Below are 6000 nucleotides of genomic sequence, written 5' to 3'. Positions count from 1 at the left end.
AAAAAAAAAAAAAAAAAAAAAAAAAAAAAAAAAAATTCTATGATAATGGCAGCTGCTACTGGCTGCTGTTGTACCTTCCCTCCCCCGCCTCCATCTCCTCCTCCTTGTCTTCCTTCTCTGTTTTTCTTCTATTACTCCTACTATTAAAATAATAATTTTAGCAGATGCCTCATATAAATCACTCAGGGTTTCAGACACTGTATTATGTGCTTTTTATTATTTTGTTTAATGCTCAAAATAATTCTTTGAGATACATATTATTTTCACCCTTTTATAGATGAGGGAAATTGAAATTTTTTGTTTGTTTGTTTGTTTTTTGCGGTACGCGGGTCTCTCACCGCTGTGGCCTCTCCCGTTGCGGAGCACAGGCTCCGGACGCACAGGTTCAGCGGCCATGGCTCACAGACCCAGCCGCTCCGCGGCATGTGGGATCTTCCCGGACCGGGGCACGAACCCGTGTCCCCTGCATCTGCAGGCAGACTCTCAACCACTGCGCCACCAGGGAAGCCCCAATTTCATTTTTAATAGTTCCCAAAGGGTTTCTTACATGAAGAAGCAAGATTAATTTGAGTGTGAAATATTTTCACATAGACACATTGGCTTTGTGTTACTGTGGATGACTTTGTTCTACTGCCATGGTTTTCTCAAGTACTTAAATATTTATCTAACATAATAACAATAATTATAAAATGTAAGTCAGCAGCTGTTAGTGCACATATTTTGTTGTTGCTGATAAATTCAAGTAGAAGCATTGCTAGCTAAATTACTAGCTAGTTCTATAGATTATCTTCTGTCATGACAAAGATTTTTTTTTCCCCTTTCTTGTATGTTTTCTAATTTTTTATTTAATGCCAGACCTGAATACATGGAAGAACAGAGACTAAGGTAATTAGTATTTATACCTGGAAATAGGTATACCTATTATTCTGACAGGCTGTTAGTATCAAGGATTGAAGTAATCCAGTCAGGAGTGAGACAACGTGCCATTTTATATTTGATATTCAATGATTATTTTAACTTATTTCTTTTGACTCTCATATATGGCAGCAATTCCCCCTTCTATGCTTGTTCTTTTTGGAATTCAGGCTAATTTGTTCTCTATAACATCCGTGATCTGATGAACTTGATAAAAGTAATTTAATAGTTTTTTGTTGTTGTTGTTTTTGGCTTTTTTCCATTGTTTACTTAGAAGCAGTAATATTTCCCATGTTCTATGTCCTAGATGGAAGCAGAAAGCTCATAACATACTTTTTCCTGGAAAGATATTCTACAAATACAATTTTAAAATACCTTGTTGTGTAAGAAGAAACAGTAATTACTTCCACATTTCAATAGGCCTTCAAATGTCTTATTTTCTTTCTACCTCTTCAAACCAGCTTTTGTTGAATCATAACCACAATCAAATAAACCCAAAGTCCCTTCTTTCACACTTCTATCTTTAAATAATGCAAAGGGAAATGACAATGACATTCATTCTGGGAGAATTATTAAACAAAGAGAATCATCAAAAGCTAATTGATATTTTTTTCAGCTGTATCCATTGCAATTTTCACTGCATTCGCTCTCTTTCTTGTCACTCTTGAACCATGCCATTATATCCTAATATTTCTGCACCAAAGACTTTAAAATACCAAAAAGACTCCAAAAACAAAAATGAAAAATCCCACTAGTCCCTCCATTTTATGGTTTCCAGGTCTGTGATTCCCTGCTATTTATGATATCACTGTATTTGTGGATTTTTAATTTTTTCACCACTAAAAACTTAAGCATAGATCTGTGAGTATAGAACTCTGTACTTTCTGCATGCATCTAAGCTCTTTTCCCTAAGATGTTATTTTATTTTTGGAATCTGATATTATAAATGTATTGGAGTACCAATAAGAGGCTTGAGGTAAGAGCATGCACCACATTCTGTTTTACTTTCTTCTTTTATTAAGCGCAGATAAGCATTTGGGACATCTATTTGGTGTTTTCTTCTCTGGAGCTTCCAGTGCTGTATAGAACACCATAAATAGTACAAGGCTGGGAGATAAATCTGCCTATCAAGGCTTGAACTAACATCACTTCAAATATTGGGTTGGCCAAAAGGTTCATTTGCTTTTTTTCTGTAAGATGGGTCTAGAAGCACTTTGTTGTCTTTAACTTCTCGAAACAATTTTGTTAGATTGTAGGTGAGGTGACAGCGGTCATATCAGCATGCGTGTAAAAGAAGACATCAAAATTGGTGAAATTTTGTGTAGCCATTTTAATATTGAAGATGGAAGAAAAAAAGCAACATTTTTGGCATATTATGCTTTATTATTTCAAGAAAGGTAAAAGTGCAACTGAAATGCAAAAAAGAAAATTTTGTGCAGTGTATGGAGTAGGAGCTGGCTGTGACTGATCGAACGTGTCAAAAGTGGTTTGCGAAATTTCATGCTGGAGATTTCTTGCTGGAGATTTCTCGCTCCACGGTCGGGTAGACCAGTTGAAATTGATAGCTATCAAATCGATACATTACTTGAGAACAATCAATGTTATACCATGCAGAAGATAACCGACATACTCAAAATATCCAAATGAAGCATTGAAAATCATTTGCACCAGCTTGGTTATGTTCATCGCTTTGATGTTTGGGTTCCGCATAATTTAAGCAAAAAAAAACCTCTTGACCGTATTTCTGCATGTGATTCTCTACTTAACCGTAATGAAAACGTTAAGTTTTTAAAATGTGTTGACAGATGAAAAGTGGATACTGTACAATAATGTGGAATGGAAGAGACCATGGGGTAAGGGAAATGTGCCACCATCAACCACACCAAAGGCCAGTCTTCATCCAAAGAAGGTGATGTTGTGTATAAGGTAGGATTGGAAGGGAGTCCTCTGTTATGAGCCCCTTCCGGAAAACCAACTGATTAATTCCAACAAGTACTGCTCCCAATTAGACCAACCGAAAGCAGCACTGGACGAAAAGCTTCCAGAATTAGTCAACAGAAAATGCATAATCTTCCATCAGAATAACACAAGACCACATGTTTCTTTGATGACCAGGCAAAAACTGTTACAGCTTGGCTGGGAAGTTCTGATTCATCTGCCATATTCACCAGACATTGCACCTTCGGAATTCAATTTATTCCAATTTAATTCAAATTCAATTTAATTCAAATTCAATTTATTTCAATTTAATTCAAATTCTCTTAATGGAAAAAATTTCAATTCCCTGGAAGACTGGAAAAGGCACCTGGAACAGTTCTTAGCTCAAAAAGATAAAACAATTTTGGAAAGACGAAATTATGAAGTTGCCTGAAAAATGGCAGAAGGTAGTGGAACAAAAGGGTGAATACGTTGTTCAATAAAGGTCTTGGCGAAAATAAAAAATGTGTCTTTCATTTTTACTTAAAAACCGAAGGCACTTTTTGGCCTACCCAGTAGTAATCTGCAAACTTCAGGAACTTTGACAAACTGTAATGCCCATACATTTTTAAGCTGACATCTGAATTTTATTTACTATTTTTTAATAATCATAAAAAATTCCATTTTAAGACTACTGTGTATTGTGTGTGTGTGTGTGTGTGTGTGTGTGCGTGTGTGCTTAAAACATTTGTCAAAACCTTTTACCTTTAGCTATAGCTCATTCAATTTATGGAAGAATGTTCTCATTAAATGGTGAAGTTAATCCTCATTGCCAAACCAATCAACAAATCAAATTTACTGTCAGAAAAGACTGATTCCATTTTTTAATATAAATAAACTGAATACTTATCACAGGTGCAGACATCTGTGTGTTCAAGTCTGAACTCTTCTAAATAGGTAGCTGGATGGCTAGCTGGAGAAGAGGGCACTGAGTCTTGCTATTAATTGTTTATCACCTAGATGATGCATAAAAAGTGCTTTTGGTGCCACAAATGTTTCTTTGGCTGCTGCTGTTGTTGTTGTTTTGTTTTTTTCACCCAGGGCAACATTAAGTTTGGAGTTTGTAAATTGGGGAGGAGGACCTTTGTGAAAGGCAAGTGGGGAAAGGAAAAGAAAGGCAAAGCTCAGACACTGTTGCAGGCATGATAAATTTTAATGTTAGGTAAATTATAAATGGATGCATGTTGATACTGAGAATCTGAAAAATGTTCCACTTAAAACTGGTGGTTCTTCTGTTCCATCTGGCATGCATTTATTATGTTTAGGAGTTTGTGTACCCTAGTTGAGAATTGCTATTTTAGTTTACTTCAAGATAGATAACGACCTGAAAAGAATGCCTTCCACCTGTTTTCAGGCCCAAGTTTACTCATTCCTAGTGGCAATAATTAACTTTACTGAGGGCTTACTCTGTGTGAAACAATGTATATGACACAAAGCAACTGTACGGATTTGGTATTATCATTACCTCCATTTTAGTGTAGTAAACTAAATAAACTATATATATATGTTTACCAAGTGATTCTGATATAGCCTTCTGTATGCCTGGAGAATCATAGGATTAGAGCAGATATTATGATTGCTTTTCAATTGTATGTAGTGTTTTGAGATTTTTGTCCAATTTCCCTTCTTCTTATTCCTAAGTAAACTATAAACACCTCAAAAATAAGACTTATGGGGCTTCCCTGTTGGTGCAGTGGTTGAGAGTCCGCCTGTCGATGTAGGGGACGCGGGTTCGTACCCCAGTCTGGGAAGATCCCACATGCCGCGGAGCGGCTGGGCCCGTGAGCCGTGGCCGCTGGGCCTGCATGTCCGGAGCCTGTGCTCCGCAGAGGGAGAGGCCACAACGGTGAGAGACCCGCGTACCGCAAAAAAAAAAAAAAAAAAAAAAAAAAAAAAAAAGACTTACAAAATCCTCCTGAGTCTTCCTACCAAACGAAAGAACTCAGCAAGGTCTCATTCATTGTGTGCTGTATTTATTTATTTATTCAACAAATATTTACTGTGCCAACAATTTTTTTGTAATGTCAAACACAGTGATAGAAAATTAAAGGTGTAGGACATAGTCCCTATCTTTAAAGAGCTCACACTCTAGTGAGGGTAAAGAGGGAAGTAAAAATATGCTTTCCCTAAGCATGTATAAAAATGTTCTGAAGAGATTTTGAAAGGACGTCCAAAGCTCCATGGAGAAGCACCCAGCATAGGAAATTTACCCTGCACATAATGGAGTAAGTAGATCTAGGTTCAGAGACCAAGCGTACGTTCATTTAAATGGGTCACCTTGAAACAGCTATTGAAAAAAAAAATTTCTTCTAAGCCTAGTGACCTTCTTGGCCCAAGAGATGTTGAGCTGGAAGTCAAAACATCTCTTACAAAAGGGGTACAAAATTAAACCCTACTTGTGTTACTGAATCAAACTTGGATCTACTTGTAGGCGCATAGTAAAGCCAATATAATGACACAGGTTTGTGATAAAAGAAAATGCAGCATTTATTGTAAGGTACCAAACATGGAGTCCAGAGTCTGGGCAGCTGATGCTCAAAAAACACCAACTCCCGGACGGATTTCAGGGAAAGGTTTTTTACAAACGGGGAGGGGGAAGGTTGTGTGTGTGATCAGCTTGTGGTCATTCTTCTAATTGATTAGTGCTGAGGTGATCAGGAGTCAGTATTATCTACCTTCTGGTTCCAGCCAGTCTGGAGTCTACGTGCTTATAGTCAGAATATAATTAACTTCATCCACCTGGAGGGGGTTTCAGTATCTTCTAAACAGCTCAAAGAACATGGCTCAGAATATTATCTATAGCTCTTGAGGAGGAACTAAAGGTCCTTGACTTTGTTTAATGGCTAAACTATTGTTATTTTGTCTTGCTTGACTGTTTTCTTTGTTTCTGCATTTTCTCACTTCTCTCATTAAGTTTATTCTTTGGAACTAGGGGAAAGCCTAGGAGGCTAACGTTTTTCTGCAGACAAGAGGCAGGTGGAGAACATGGCGGGTGGGGCAGGGGGAAGGTGTCTGTCCCTTGAAGGCCACACGGGGTCCTACTAGGTTTACTTGCTAAGTGAATTTTATTCACCATCCACATGAGTCTGTAAGGCAGTTTCTTTAATA

This window comes from Lipotes vexillifer, unplaced genomic scaffold, assembly GCF_000442215.2.
Source record: "Lipotes vexillifer unplaced genomic scaffold, Lipotes_vexillifer_v1.1 scaffold45, whole genome shotgun sequence".
Lineage (NCBI taxonomy): Eukaryota > Metazoa > Chordata > Mammalia > Artiodactyla > Lipotidae > Lipotes > Lipotes vexillifer.
The sequence above is the reverse complement of the archived record's forward strand: the minus strand, read 5'-3'. Positions refer to the sequence as shown.